Source organism: Mesocricetus auratus, unplaced genomic scaffold (assembly GCF_017639785.1).
Source record: "Mesocricetus auratus isolate SY011 unplaced genomic scaffold, BCM_Maur_2.0 Super-Scaffold_100010, whole genome shotgun sequence".
NCBI lineage: Eukaryota > Metazoa > Chordata > Mammalia > Rodentia > Cricetidae > Mesocricetus > Mesocricetus auratus.
The window spans coordinates 4,649,926-4,666,309 of NW_024429194.1; the positions used below are offsets into that span (position 1 = coordinate 4,649,926).

At 46.0% G+C, this 16,384-nt stretch overlaps 1 protein-coding gene across 3 annotated transcripts in view; it reads left to right on the plus strand.

Annotated features, from left to right (window-relative positions):
- Arhgap28 (Rho GTPase activating protein 28) overlaps positions 1-16,384 on the plus strand; it is a 153,426-nt gene that overhangs the window by 74,925 nt on the left and 62,117 nt on the right. The window lies entirely within an intron of this gene.

The window sequence follows — 16,384 nt, forward strand, 5'->3', positions numbered from 1 at the left end:
TTCAGAAGCAGCTTGTTTTCTTCTCATGAAGCCTTAAAGGGAAGAGGACTAAGTTTGGAAAGAGCATGAAAACAGGTCTTTGTTTTGTTTAGTAAGTGCGAACTTATAGACACACAATAAACTAGCGGATGTATCAAACAGTTTTCTGAAAATGTTTCTTCACGACAGCATTCTAGAAAGCACTTCTGCACGTAGCTACAATTCTGTCACATGTATTTAATTAATATTTATTCATATGCTGGGTCATCTGAAAGTTTTGTGCTTGGTAGACTGAGGCCGGTCATATGTTCCTGGCCGGTGGGGCTACAGAGTGAGTGAGACACTGTCTTTGAAAAAACTTGCTTACGTGAAGAATTTTAAGTTCACTGGACCCAACCCTCATGCCTGAGCCAGACTAAGGGAGGGTGGAGTTAATCTAAGGCAGTGGCTCTCACACCTTCCTAACACGGGTGACCCTTTAGGACAGTTCCTCGACCCTCAGCCATGGAATTATTTCGCTGCACCTCATGACTGTAATTTTGCTACTGTTATGAATTGTAATGTAAAATACCCGTGTTTTCTGACCCCTTAGGAGGACTCTGTGGAAGGGTCATTCAACTCTCCAAAAGGTCATGGCCTACAGGTTGAGAATCACTGTTCTGATGTCTTTATTTCAAATAGTCCAAAGTCAAATTCTTAAGGTGAGCTCTATCTTCTTAACCAATGGGATACCGGCGACCAGTCATTTTCACCCATTGGGGTGGCTCTTTGAAAGATGTCCTTACCTGTGGTCCTCAGGCAGCACCGTCCACCGAGCTCCTTCTTTGACAACTTGTCTGCAAAAGTTCGGTCTCTCTCACTATTACTGAGCTTGGGGAGTTCTTTCTGCATTTGGACCCAAGTGCATTTTCATCTTGTTATAATTTATGGTGTTTTGCAATCTCTTTCTCGGTTGTCCTTAGAAGAACTGGAATATTAGAGTCCATTTAGTAAATGTTCCATCTTACTGCGGCTTTTGAAATTTTGCTTTCAAGGTCACGAGGATAATTGATTTCTACTGGGTTTTTGTTGTTGTTGTTGACAGGATCTCCCTCTGTAGCCCAGGCTAGCCTAGAGCCCTAGATCCTCTGCCTAGACACCTCCGCCTCCTGATTGTGGAAATAAAAACATGTTCCACCAGGCCCCGCCTAGAAGTTTTAAAAGGTTTTAGTCAATTCTTGTCATTTCCTTCTTCATGTGAGAGTGTGTGGTGTGCTTCACATGTGTGTGCATGTTTGCATGTGTGTGCCTGTCCACATGCATGTGTGTGCATGTTTGTATGCATGAGCCTGTCCACACACACACACACACACACACACACACGTGTGTGTGTGCATGTTTGCATGTGTGTGCCTGTCCACACACACATGTGTGCATGGAGTGGTCCAAGGATGATGCAGGGATCCTTCTACAGTCACGCTTCTTTCTACAGTATCAGTTGAGGCTGAGTCTCCATGTTAACCCATAGCTGAAGCACCCGACCTTTCCCTAGCCAGCTGCTCCAGCAAACTCCCATCTCTGGTTTCCTCGCTGGATCTGCAGCCTAGCCACCACACCTGCCTGGCTTGTGCTGAGTCTCTAGGCCCTGAACTTAGGTCTTATCTGTGCAGGAAACACGTTAATTACTGAGCCGTCTTCCCAACCCAACCCCTTTGGTTCATTCTGAATTCATTTTTTGTATGGTGTCAGGCCTTAGGTTGTGGCAGACTAAGCACCTCCCTTACCATCGCCATAGCGCTCTTGAGTGCTGTCCCAGGCAAGGTCCTATGAATCCTGGTATTTTCTACTAAAAGGGGTGGAGTGGGCAAGACTATTCTCAGATGATGGCTCCAGGTAGGGGTGATGTCGGAGGAGCTCCAGAGATGGTCTGGGGCCCCTGTTCCCGTACCACAAGCTGGCGGCTCTGTCTCCACACTGAGCTGAGGTCATTGCTGTGCTCTTTTGTTTCCTGAGAGCTTACTGTTTTTAGTTTCCTGACATTCAGTAGCTTAAGAGTCACTTTATGAATTTGTGGTGTTGGTGATGGTGGTGTGTGTGTGTGTGAGGGGAGGAGAGAGAGAGGGGGAGAAAGAGGGAAGGAGAGAGAGGAAGGAGGAGGAGGAAGAGAGAGAGAGAGAGAGAGAGAGAGAGAGAGAGAGAGAGAGAGAGAGAGAGAGAGAGAGAGAGAATATTCTGCCACTCCATCTGGAGTAGAAATTGATACATTTTATTAGTTCACTTAGCAACCTAGCATCACCCTATTGGTCACAAGGTCTGTTTTTGTCACTTTTTTTCTGGGTGCTTCTCTGAATGTTGTTTCTGTTGATAGTTGATAGGTCTTCAGGTCCACTGATCTTTGTTAACTATACCCAGTGGATGTTATACTTCATACTGTATTTTTAGATATGGGAATTTCATCTTTTTAACTTCTAATCTTTCCTTGTTATGCTCATGCTGTATTTTAAATCCATAGGATTTAAATTGGGACATTATAACTATAGTTCTTTTAACACTTCTGCTAATCCCACCACACCCGTGTCTTTTCTACTGACTGATTTCCCTTTGGGTGTAGGTTGCATTTTCGTCTTGCTGTATCAGTCTAGTCACTGGGCTTTGGAACTTAGGAATTTCATGTGTTTGAGGGTTGGGTTTTGTAGTTGAGTGTTTGGATGCATTTCCATAGGTGATTACTTGAGGATTTTTTAAAGGAGGTGGGTGGGTACAGTTTAGATTATACTCGGCCCTACTAATAATACATGTGACGATCCGTGCTCCCACTGTGAGTCCTGAGTGTTGTGTCACGTCTCTTTGTAGTAGTCACTGTGCAGTTCATGACATGGTCATGGAGGAAGGCAGAAGCCTACATGCTATAGTGTATTGTAATATGCACACCGACGAAGTAATATATACATCAATATTGTAACATATCACAATTGTAATAATATACCAACATGGTAATATATATGCCAATGTTGTAATATGTACTCCAGTGTGGCAATATGGATATTGGCAATACACACACACACACACACACACACACACACACACACACACAGGCAAAACACTCATATACATAGAGCAAATAAATCTAAAATTAGCCAAAGCAAAAGTTGCCCCCATTCACTCACGTTTAGAGGAATGTGGATGGGTGTGCAGCCTTCTTTCTGTGTGTACAGATCACCTAAATAATTAAGTCTGAGAGTGGGAGGGAGGATCCTGAGTACTGGAATGTTCTCAGCCCCAAAGGCAGCCAGGTCTCTCTCTCTGGGGTGTGGGGTGGAAGAGCAATGTATCATTGTCTTGGAACCTCATTACCACACTCGTAGGAGTGACAGTGAGCCTCTGACCTGACACTGGAGAGTAGTTCCTGATGGCGATGGGGCGACTGATGGGCTGCTCTTCTGCCTGTGGGAGGTACCACCCTGTAGATTACAGCTGGACTCCCCGGCCATCAGAAAGAGCCCCGTGCCAAAGGTACAAAGAGTGAGAGGCAACGGCACAACGTTACATTCCGGACTATTCAGAAAAGAAGATGACGGGAGGACGCCGCCGCTTGTCCCAGAACTCCCTGGAGGAGGCAGATGTGTTTCTCCAGGCAGGCGTGACTCGCGGGGAGTAGGCACTAGAGTTGCTCTGAGAGGCAGGGAATGTATGAACCAAGTGGCTCGGCGGTGCCTTGAGTAAACTGGAAGGAGGGAGAGGAAAACGACGAACGTTTTTGCAAAAGCACACGTTGGCGCCAGATTTTCTCCGTTGAAATTTCAGTGGGTGGGGCTCAAGGGCTCTGAAAGCTCCTCAAGAAAGTTTTTCTTTTTAGCAAAAAAATGTCCACTATGAACCACTTGACGAGAGTTTTGAGGCAGCTGGATCGAATGTAACATGACAATTCTAGCCCAGCTGCACTGTTAAATTGTCCACAGAGTCTCAGGATGTCCTCAGTTGCCGAGTCTTCTTCCTGCTTCAACCAGGTGGCTGCGAAAACATACGATGCTGTAACCCAGGCTCGCTGGCTCACCAAATAAGTCATTTGGAACGCTGTTGGCATGAACATTGTTGATAACTAATTTGGGGAGATGAGAGAAGAAAGGGCTGAAGGGGAAGGTAGGAGCCATCAGCAAGCCAGCACTGACTGTCACATAGATGTCAGCGAGCCAGCAATTGTCACTGCTGATTGTCACATAGATGTTCCTCAGCAGTGGGGGGAATGGACCTAGCTGACCTTCCCTGCCAAAGCTGGCCCCCTCGTTCAGGGACACATGCTAGGGTTTGCTATGTTGATGTCCATCCACTATGTGTCCTTGGAGTTATGTGCAAACAGATTTCCAAATACAAGAAAGCCCAACTCAAGGGTCCCTGTGTCCTAGGGGTACAAGGTTATATGTGAGTCTGGGAACATTTATTTACTTTTTCTAGGGTTCTTAGCAAGTGGTGTGTGTGTGTGTGTGTGTGTGTGTGTGTGTGTGTGTGTCTGTGTGTGTGTGTGTCTGTGTCTGTGTCTGTGTGTGAGAGAGAGAGACAGAGAGTGAGAGGGAGAGAGAGAGAGAGAGAGAGAGAGAGAGAGAGAGTAGAGAGTGTACATGGGTGTAGATGTCTGTGAAGGCTAGAAGTGGGAGTATGGTCTCCTGGAGCCAGATTCACATGTGGTTGTGTGTGACCTGCCACGACCTTGGTCTTCTGCAAGAGCAGTACACTGACCCATCAGGATAATAAAATTTTTGAAAGAGTTAGTGGGAGAGCTAATTTGTCAAAGGATTGCTCAAATAGGCATAGCTAATATCCACAGCCTTTCCATATACACAGCCTTTCCAATGATCAGTAATTCTGAGTCAATGAGTTAATAGCAACATTTACCTTACATGAGGGGATATGATGGTTTCCTTCCCCGCCAAAGCATGTCATGTTAAACGTTTTGCAAGAGACAAACATTTTGCTGGGATTCTGTAATGAAAATGAATTTTAGTGATCAGTCATTAATATATGTTTTATCAATATGGATTCTAGCCATGGAGTCTAGGCTGCGATGGAGCGTGCTCTCTTTCTGCCTTGGCCTCCTGAGCGCTTTAGTTATAGAAACATGCCACTACCCTGGTTCTGTGAGTCATTTAGTAGAATTCAGGGTCTGTGTTTACCACTGTATAGATGGGTTATTGACTGATAGGAATATGCCACTGTATAGATGATGTCTTTTGACTGATAGGAATATGCCACAGTATAGATGATGGCTTATTGGATAAGTAGGCAAAGGGGTCTGAGATTCACTCTTATCCTCTTAGCCACACCTTATATCCCCAGAGTGAAGTGCAGCTTTTAACTATTCCAGGGATCCAGTGCCCTCTTCTGGTCTCCATAAGCACCTACACACACACACACACACACACACACACACACACACACACACACACACACACACACACACCCCAAACAAAATCTTCAACAAAAAAAGACCCACCATATTTCAAAACACACACACACACACACACACACACACAGAGCAAAGAGGCTATGTGAGCAAGTTAGGGAAATCCTGGTAGGGTTTCCTGTTACAACTCTGGCAGATGTTTTGTTTAAGCAAAATATAGGCAAGTTTTGCTTTGAAGACAGTGTTAGGATGGAGAATGAAAGCAGAAATGGCAAGCTCTGCTATAGCTCTGGATCATTCATCAAAGTCAAACTATTAAAGGGCAGCCATTTTTTAAATATGTAATTGGAAGTAGACGCAATGAAATGTTTAATCATTCATGTTTTTTAAAAGTTTATGAAGCTTAGAGGGTTGGTCCTGCAGAGTCCATTCAGAAATCATCGATTCTCATAAAGAACTATTGACAGTGGCCAAGAGCGATGGGAAATTAGTGGACGGGGACTATAGGGAAAGGAAGTTTCCTGGGATGGGTTCCTTCTCTCTGAAAGAAAGGGCGTCAGTCAACAGAGAGGGCAGGGAAAAACTAGCTTTCTGTCCTCCATCATGACCCATCGACCATAGATTTATGGTTTCCTGTCTACTGTCAGGAGTTAGATGACACTTAGCCACCAAAGCTGTCTGTCCTGGTGTACGGAGGAGCCACGGGTGTGCTCAGTGGCAGCCAGCCTGAAATCGTTGATGACACCATCTTCTAATTGAAGTTCTTTGCTCTGCACAATCCTATCAGACATGGGTGGTGAGTGTGCTGGCCTGGGGCTTTCTTTGTCTTGCCCAAGAGGCATTATGAGGACCCATTATGAGAAATGATCCCATGGCTTACTGTAGAAATATGTGAGATTCATCAGTGCTCATCATGTTTTGAATGGACTGGAGAAGGGGGATGGATTCCAAATGCCCTCACTTGTGTTGCTGTCATCGTTAGCATTTGAGTGTTTGCATTATTAATGTTGGCAGGGAATAGCGCTAATTTGTTCCTTTTATATCAGATATACACGGCATTGTTTTCAAATGTTTTAGTGTTATCTATGTTCTATATATAACTTAGATGTCTGGGTTATTTGGCCTGCTACTTTGCCCTAGTACTAGATTACTGTCATAATGTCAGTACTAAATATTATTTTTCTTTAATGACAATTTAAAACTAATTTCAAGTAAATATTTAAAATTGTATTTATGCTAGGTGACCTTGTGTTATTACTTTTCTGTTGCTGTGATTAGACACTCTGACAAAAGCAGCTTAGGGGAGAAAGGGTTTATTTTGGACCATGTCTCCAGAGGGGATACAGTTCATCCTTGCAGGGAAGGTGCAGGTGTGTGAAGGCATTGATGTGGAGGTCACAGGTGTGGGAGGCATTGATGTGGGGGTGCAGGTGTTTGAAGGCATGGATGTGGGGGTCACAGGTGTGGGAGGCATTGATGTGGGGTCACAGGTCTGGGGAGGCATTGATGTGGGGTCACAGGTGTGCAAAGGCATTGACTTAGGGGCACAGGTTATAGAGCAGACCGAACACACCGTTTCATATGAACACAGGAAGCAGAGAGAGGGAACAGGAAGCAGAGTGAGGCTACAGAACCTTGAACCTGCCTCCAGTGACTACTTCCTTCTTTAACAAGGCTCCCCTTTCTAAAGGTTCCCCAACAGTACCACCGTTTGGGACCAAGTGTTCACACACATGAGCCTATGTGGGACATTGATTTCTTCTTATTACATGTTTTGATGAAGGGCGTAACTCTCATCATTTTATGCTAAAAACATAACTTTATTTTGTCATGTGTTCTCTTAGAAACATATTAAGGGAACAAAGGGGATCATCAAATGTGCAGATGTCAAACTGTAATGCTTCTGGAAAATGAAAATGACTGTAAACGTAAGCAGATCAAGAGACAGGCCACCAGGGGAAAACAATGGAACCATCGTCAGGATGTGTGGGTTCTCAAAACACAACCGCACAACCTTGAACTCACTTCTTAGCTCCAAGGGCTTTCCCCCTTATGTATAAAACATGCTGGGATATCTGAAAATGTCTCGCACTTCCTGTCTGTCTGATCCTAGGATCACGGTTTCATCAGAAACACTGCTTACGGTGTTACAGTTTCAGGCTGCATGGGTGTCAGGGACCAGCCATCTCCAGATTGGCCAATGAAAACAAATGGAACGCAGGTGGTTATTATTACCCCAGGGAACCGTCCAGAAGTAAAACCACCGTGGAGTGAGTCTTTGTGTGGAAAAAAGGACCCAGTGAAAGAAGGAATGTCAAGAGAGGCTGATGCTGCCATCCTAAGCCTGGTCACTGCTTCCGGGGAATAGAGGTGCTGTTGTAAATCACCTGGTTTTAAACTGAGTTGCTGTGAGTTTGCAGCAGGAGGAAGACCATTCCCACACGGGGAAAGTCTGTCTAGAGGGACCAGAGAGCTTAGTTATCCCGTCTACCCAAGAGGGCCCATGTAAAAGGCCGGCGAAAAGCCGGCAGGGTGATTGTGGTAAGCTTGTTGGTGACGCTGTCCTGTCATGGTTGAGTTTCTGGAGCACACACAGAAAGGGGGAAACAAGGATGTTTCTCACAATTCGTTAGCATGAATGGTGTCGATAATGGTGATAATGGACTGACTGATTCTTGTGTTTGTACTGTCGTAAACTCAAAAGATCATTAAATGGAGCCATCAGGAGTTGGGGGGTATCTGCATAGACTATAGACACACACAGTAATTTATCTTCATGGCCTACTGAGCAACCGCAGAGGGCAGGCGGCTGCGTCACAAGAGTCTGTCCCAGATACCAGCATTGCCCTACAGCATCCCTGCTGGGAATGGTGTCCCGGGGTGACTTCTTCTGATGTCCTCACTGTTCGGCTCCTGTGTCATTCAAAGACCCTCTCACCAGGATGTGACTGTACTTGGTCCTCCTTTCCCTTAGGAAGGGGAGATGTGTGGTTTGGTCCCATCTTCCCGAAAGCTTGGGAGTCGCTTGGTCTGAGGTGGTTCCTGCCCACTCAGAGCTGAGCTTGTCTCGGGGCTCTGGCGGACAAGCCCAGACCAAGGTGAGGCCAGCAGCTGGGCTGCCCTTCCGTCTTGGCTGACTCCTAGAACCTTCCTTGCTATTATTACTTGGGCATTCCCCTTAGTGGGGTGGAGTGAGTCTCATCTTGCCCTTCTCTGTGTGGTTTATTTAAGTGTGCTTTCTAATTACAAAAGTTGGAAAAATCTTTTGGGGGCCACAAATGGCAGTAACAGAAATAAAGGCGGTTTTAAAAATAAGTGGGCCTCTGCCCCTCCCCATCGCATTTTTGGAAGTCCGTAGTTGGGCAAACATGTGGTGCTGCTTCTGAGACACCCCCCCCCCATCACACTACCAGTCGCTATAAAATGCCTAAGCTTTCTCTCGCAGTGCTGACTGAGATGGCTTCCAAAGCGCCGGCTTATTTCTCGTCCGCAGCCAAAGAAGGAAGGGGGCCAGAAGAGAAAGGGGTAGCCCCTGTGTCGGAATAATAGCACCTGTCTGCTAATCGCAGGAGAGAACTAGTCTTACGTGATCCGGGCCAGCGTTGGGTCCGAGGGCCGGGTGTGCTGTAAGGAAATTGGGGAACAAACTCGGGTTTCAGAAGCCCTTGACGAATGCAGTCTGGGCGGTTGCATTTCTGGTGACGTGTCAGCGCCCTGTGATATTTCAGCAGGCGCTGTAGCCCGAGTTCAAATCTAGCTCCATGCAGGTCGGCAGATGAGTACATTGTGATAAAATTACCACCGTGTGGGCTCACGGCTTGCCAGACGTTTGACCCAGTCTTTATCCTGACTTGAGTTAATCCTCACAACAACCCCACAGAGACTGTGTGGTTCGTATCTCTATTTCACGCATCAGGAAAGGAGGGCACAGTGGTTCCAGAATCTTAAACAGGTACAGGGCCAGGAGGCCATAGAGCCTGCATTTGAAGCTGGGCCAACTGGATTTAGAGCCCCGCCCCCATCACAAAATGGCATTCATTCTTTTGACAGAGAAATATGCGTTGTCACACAGGGATATACAGCTATCTCAGGGGACTTCTGGGATTGCTTTGAGGGAGATGCAACGGTCTGAGCTGATCCCCGTGTTCTGTTAGGGGTACTCATCCTCTCTCTCCAAGTGTTTCCGAGTCTCTACAATATGGCTGACACGGTGGTGGTAACACGGGCATGCCTCCTCGGGACAGTGTTCTAGGCAGAAAAGATCTGAGAGAGCATGTGTCCTGTTGGAAGAGAAAGCGTGGCCTTCCAGACAAGCTAAGGGACATTAGTATGTCTTGTGTCAGTGTCGGGGAGGAGTGATGGAAGGTGGGTGTCAAAACTGAGGAAAGAGCTCGCCGGCCCTGAAGTCTAGAGGAGACTCAACACTCCTTACAACTGCAGCAGGAATTTCTGCGTCACACGGGACTCTTAGTGACACCCTCCTCAAGCAATGAGATGTGGGATCCCAGCACTGACGGCTTCAGGAGGCTGATGTAAAAAGATCCAATGAGGTTGTGAGTGAGAGCAAATCATCATAGGAAAAGTCTGCTATAACGCGGGTCAACACAAAGGCTCACAAAACATTACGTAGCGAAAATATTTTTAAAAGTCCTTTTGCTCTGGAAGAGAGTTTGGAGTTAGTTAAAACAATGCACACCATGCATAGATATCTGTAACCTGTATGTGTGTACATGTATGCACAGGTACACATGTGTAGGTGTTTGCATGCATGTGTTCACTTTTTGCACGGTAGCCCAAGGACAACCTTGGCCACGACATCCTTCAGATGCCACCCACCTGTCCATCCTTTCTTTGTTAGAGACCGGAATCTTCTCGCTGGCTTAGAACTCATCAGATGCGTTTAGGCTGGCTGGGCCAGTGAGCCCCCAGGATCTGCCTATTGCCGCCACCCCAGCAACGGGGTTACAAGTGTGGACCACTGCAGCTGACTTTTTCCCCTCTAGATTGTACTCACATCTTTCCGACAACTTTGCAAGCACTTTTTTTTGCTGACTGAGCCATCTCCCCAGCCATGATACAGCTGTCTCAAAGCCCAGTGGGTTTGCAGTGTGCTCCAGTTGGGACGCAGGCGAGTTAGAGACGGGCTATAATTTCCGTGGTAACCTCTGACAAGGAGGAATGTAAAAACCCCGCCTTTTAAAAACTGCACTGGAGAGCAATGGATCCAAAGACGTGGATGGGAGCCAAGTGGGAAAAAGGAAAGCAGAGGGCACTCTTCCTCTGTTAGCGGAGCTCAGTGGTCACTGACCTCCCTGGTCACGTATCCCCCTGTATCCCACTAGACAGAGAGTCACCTCTGCTTAAGTCAAGGGACTTTACTGGGATCTGGAGACAGCATTGGAGCTGTAGCTGGCTGGATGCCCTGTTGTGACAGATTGGACTCTCTGGGGAGCACTCTGTGGTAATCGTGCTGACACCTCAGCAGCAGAAGAGGCTGGGGTCAAACCATAAAGAGAGAGAGAGAAGGAAGGACAGAGGGGGAGGGAGGATGGAGAGAGGGAGAGAGAGGGAGAAGGAGAAAGAGAGAGAGACCCTCTAAGTAAGAGATGCCAGAAGTGTCCACAACGCTCCCCTTCATGTGCTTGAAACCAGACAAAATTTAAACTAAGAAAAGTTCATCTCGGCCTTAATGATGGGGCTGAAGGAGTCTTTCCCTCGCCCCAGCTCTCTGGGAGAAGAGGGCCTTCTCTAGGGCAAAGCTTCCTGGAGGGCTTTTAAAGACAGTTTTCCACGTAATAACAAGTTTGGAGATAGGAAAGAATGACTTCGTAAGAACTGGCTGTTTTCAGTGTATGTTAGCAGCATGTCAACATGCAGATAGTTGGCTTGGAGAGATAACAGTTTTCAAGTATTGGTAAACATTTTTAACGAAATTAGACGGCAAATATTAAAAGGTGAAATTATGGACAATGTCAGCAAAGAAATAGAATCTTTAGAAAAGAGGTCATAGGATATCTTGATATGAAAGATGCAATACGAATTGGAACATTTGTTGGGTGGATCTGACAACACGTTAGACAAGAGTAAGACAAAAAATGCCCTAGAGAAGCAAAGCTCTTTAAATAAGCCTGGAGAAGCCTAGGGTCATAAAGCAAAGGGTATTGCGAGGGAGATTTGGGATAGCATTAAGTAGTCTAACAGTTGTGCCATTGAAAGAGAGGATAGCATCCCACAGAAAAATAAAACAAGCATACGACCCAGTGCAGCGGCGTGCATCTTGCAGCGGAATGGACGGAGGCGAGGAAGCCTGGCACTTGTATCCGCTGACCACAAAGGGGAGGGGATAGGGCGTTCCACGGCTATCATGACTGCCAGCAAATGATACCGACGGGAATAAAGAGACAACGGATGAAGGCGTGGAGGAGTAAAACCTTTCCTGTTCTGATTTCATTTTGAACCTGTTTCACATACCCTTAAGGTGTATTTTAAGCCTCGTAGTGTTCTCCTAGCTAAAGCTGCTGTGTGACACAATGACATTCTGTTTTTTCTGTAAGATTTTCCTGGCATTGTTTTGGTCTAAAAGGGCGAAAAAAATTACAAACATCGGATGAAACCTAAGCATAATCTGTCCTAATATGGTGAGGTACGAATCGGTAGACCACACCTCAACCAGTTGTCAAATGGGCCCGGGGACCGTCGTTATACAATGTATCAAGAGGGGGGGCTGTGATCTGTGGCAGGGTGATGATGAGCTATCTGAAGCCCTTCCCACAAATGCAAAAGCTCTCCCAAGGCTGCCTGTCCCAAAAGTGCTGTCTGGCTTCTCTGCCAAAAATAATAGGCTCTCCCTACAGCTAACGGATTCTTTGGATGGCGATCTCTGTCAGCTGCTTGGGGCCAGTGTCACACACCTGTTGTTCCTGCTGCTGGCAGTTTCTTGAAGGTCTCCTTGAGATTCCGCTGATGTGTCTTTTGCCTGGGTAGGGAACTCTGCTGTAGCCAAGCTGATGGTTTTTAGCTCTAAGCTTATCTTCCCTTGTGGCTTTCTTGTCATTTCCCCAGTATGTGATTTCAAGCTTTTTCAGTTCTTGGGTAGATTTGCTCATTTGCTTAGATTCCAGAGTACATTTTTTTCTACTGCCTGCAGTCAATGACGTGGTATGCAAAAAAAAAATGTCTCTGACCTATTTTTTTTTCTTTAGTAAGGGAAACAAGAACTGTATGGAGTCTGAGAGATGACTCGGGAGTTAAGAGTACTGGCTGCTGTTTCGCAGGACCGAGGTTCATTTTCCAGAACCTAGACGGCAGCTCATAACCATCCTTAAATCCAGTCCTAGATCCAGTTACCTCCTCTGGGCTCTGCAGGCACCATGCATGTTAAGCAAAAATGCCTACACATATACATAATAAGAATAATTTTTAAAGAATTACGCCTTTAATCCCAGCACTTGGGAGGCAGAGGCAGGCGGATCTCTGTGAGTTCGAGGCCAGCCTGGTCTACAGAGTGAGTTCCAGGACAGCCTCCAAAGCCACAGAGAAACCCTGTCTCGAAACCCCCCCCCCAAAAAAAGAATTAAAGAATTGTTGTATACAGTAAAATTGATATAATTCAGATGGGGAAAGAGCCTCTATTTTGTTTTACATAATTATTGATTTTAAGTTTGTATTTAGACTAATTATAATTCTTAAAACTTAGTCTATGTTAAAACTGTACACACACACACACACACACACACACACACACACACACACACACACAGTGTCTGATGCTAGGAATTAAACCCAGGACGAGATCTTCCATACAAACATGTGTATTTATTTTTTTAAAGAAGTTAGACTATAGAACCCACAATTAGGCATCTTTCTGGACATGCTTTTATCTGAATAAGATACTTGGAGGACAGTGGATTGTAATAGTGACAGTTTCAGCGTTACAAGAAACCTGTGTTGATTTACCAATACCTTGTCAATTTGGTAGTGGTGTTCAGAATTAGCCTTGTTACAAAAGGGAAACACAACCACCAAAGCCTTAAGGGGAGCACTGTAGCCTGTTGGTGAGAATGTGAGTCTCAGCTGCACAAACCGATCTGTCTTACCCAAGTGTAAGGAATTTACAGAACAACTTATCAACAGTTTATCCTACAAGGCTGCCCAGAATTCTTTTTTATTGCATAACACATGCTTTTTTTAGAGGTGAGTGTTTCATTTTTTTTCTAAAGTGTTCTGAGTTTTAAAAAGTAAAATTTCTGCTGCCAGTTAATGTCAGAATTAAACTATTTATGATCAGGCCTCAGGAAAGGGTCAATGACGCAGGTGCAGAATCTTCCTACAACAGTGACTCAAGTCTAGAAAAAAACAGAGTGATGGAAGGTTTTGGTCCTGTTAGTAGACCATCATCCTTGCTTCTCTTGGGTAATCTTACCAATGCTGCAGACCATGGCTAAGTTTGATGACAGTCCACTGCTCCCAGCTTACCAAATGTAGCTGTCCTGGGAGCCTTACAGCCCAGAGTTGGATACTACTATGCTTTTTCTCTGGTTAACCCTTTCCAGTGGTGTGTCTGTGTGTGTGTCTGTGTGTCTGCATGTGTGTATATGTGTGTTTGGGTTTTTTTTTTGGGGGGGTGGACGGTTTGAGATAGGGTTTCACTGTGGCTTTGGAGGCTGTCCTGGAGCTAGTTCCTGTAGACCAGGCTGGTCTCGAGATCACAGAGATCTGCCTGTCTCTGCCTCCCGGAGTGCTGGGAGTAAAGGCACCACCACTGCCTGGCTGTGTATGTGTGCATTTTTGTATGGTGTGGTATGGTCTGTGTGTGTGTTTGTGTGTACATGTGTGTGGTGTGTTTGTATAAGTATGTGTGTGAGATCTGTCCACACACAATGGCCAAGAATCCAAGAATGAGAAGGGGCCAGCCTGACAACCTCCCTTCCAAGTGTTTGCTCCCAGTGACAAGCCTGACCTCCTATTTTAAAGGTACCGCCACCTCTCCCTAGCACCCCAGCTGAGGCGCAGACCATTAATTAACACAGGGGCTTTCAGGAATGGTTTAAGATCCAAACTATAGCAAATAAGAGCACAGGATTTTACCGAATAAAGGCAGAGATTCAGGCTTCATAGTTGGGGACTCAGGAGTACCAGATAGAGTGTGCTCCCAGGACATGTCGTGTTTGTCAATTGCATCCTGTAAAAGTCAAAGGTTTATTTTGTGTAATCGGTGGCCACATCTTGACATCTCAGTAGTTCACTTTTTAAAGCAAGCTTCCTTCAACTGTTTTTATGTCCAGGGTGTTTTACATGGGCAGCCACCCCCATGAACCACACAGGGTTTGACCTCAGCTGCTGCTCTCTACATTGCTGCTGCCAGGCAGTGAGTGACTGTGGGAGGAGCCACACTGCCCCGCTCAGCCTGTGATCACACACTTAGTGGGGATGTGTTCCCCCCACTTTTGCCAAGGGTCTCTGTGTAGTTGGAAGGTTTCTTGTCCCACCAGATCCCGCCAGGTCCCGTAGCCCCAAATAAACACACAGACATTATATTAATTATTTAACTGTTGGCCTGTGGATAGGGCTTCTTATTGGCTAGCTCTGTCTTAATTATTAACCCATTTCTATTAATCTGTGTATTTCCACGTGGTCTTCTCTTACTGGAGAACACCTGGTGTGTCCTTTCCTCCCGGCCCTTACTTGGGCACTCATTTGGCGGGCTCCCTCTACCTACGTTTCCCAGAATTCTCCGCATCTCCTAGCCCTGCCTATGCTTCCTGCATAGCCCATCAGTGTTTTACACATCCACCAATAAGAGAAACATGCATACAGAAGAACATCCCCCATCATCTCTGGCTCCTAGTCCACTTCCTTGTCCTACTACAGGTTACACATCGTTTTTATTCACTACCTTATCATCTCCATAGTTGATTTTATAAAATTATGATATATTGTCTTTTTTTTTTACAACTTTAAAAGACATGGCTATAACACTTAACATCTTAAGCCTTTGCAAGTATAGTCCCGTGTTACTAGACCCAGTCCTAATACGCAACCACCACCATCACAGATCTCTTTGCATATTGCAAAACTGAGACCCTCGTCTCCTGGAACAGCCTTCTGTCTCTGTGAATATGGCTGCGATCAGTACTCACGTAAATGGAATTGCACACGCGTTCCTTTTTGACTGGCTCGCTTCACTCAGCACAGTGCCTCACGTTGACGCCATGCTGAAGCATGTTTCAGAACGCCCTTTCTAGTGCGCTCCCCACCGATGGGCACTGAGCCCAGAGCCTCGCACGTGCTAGGAAAGCGCTCTGCCACTGAGCCACAGTCTTCAAAGTACCACCCCATGTTCTACCACACCGTATCCATCTGCCCTCTGATGGCCACATGCTATTGTGCACGAGCGTCCAGATGCCTCGCAGAGTGCCCGTTTTCAATTATTTTGGGCTGTGCTCCAGAAGGGGAATTTCTGGGTTATGCGGTAACACACCTTTTAAAAAAAATGAGTTTTGAGGGACTGTAGTAGTTTCCCAGGGAGGTGAGCCATCTGCTGTACTCCACCAACCGCACCCAAAGCTTCCAGTCTCTTCCGAGTCGTCGCCAGCACTCTGTACCTATTATCTGCCTTTCCTCAATAGCTACGCCAACGGACGCCTGTCAGCTGCCTTCTTACCTCTTTGCCATCCTCTAAGTCACTTTTCAGAAGCAAGCTCCAGTGGTACCCATTTCTGCTGACAGATGTAACCTACCATTGCGTGTGTGATGAGTATTTTTAAAATTCTTGTTAATGAGCTAGGCGGTGGTGGCGCACGCCTTTAATCCCAGCCCTCGGGAGGCAGAGGCAGGCGGGTCTCTGTGAGTTCGAGGCCAGCCTGGTCTACAGAGAGAATTCCAGGACAGCCTCCAAAACAATACAGAGAAACCCTGTCTTGAAAAAACAAAACAAAAACAAAAAAAACTTCTTGTTAGTGTTCATATAGCTATACAGAATCATTATGAAGTGTGGGGGAGAAATGGCCCTCCCCAAGTGGAGCTCAT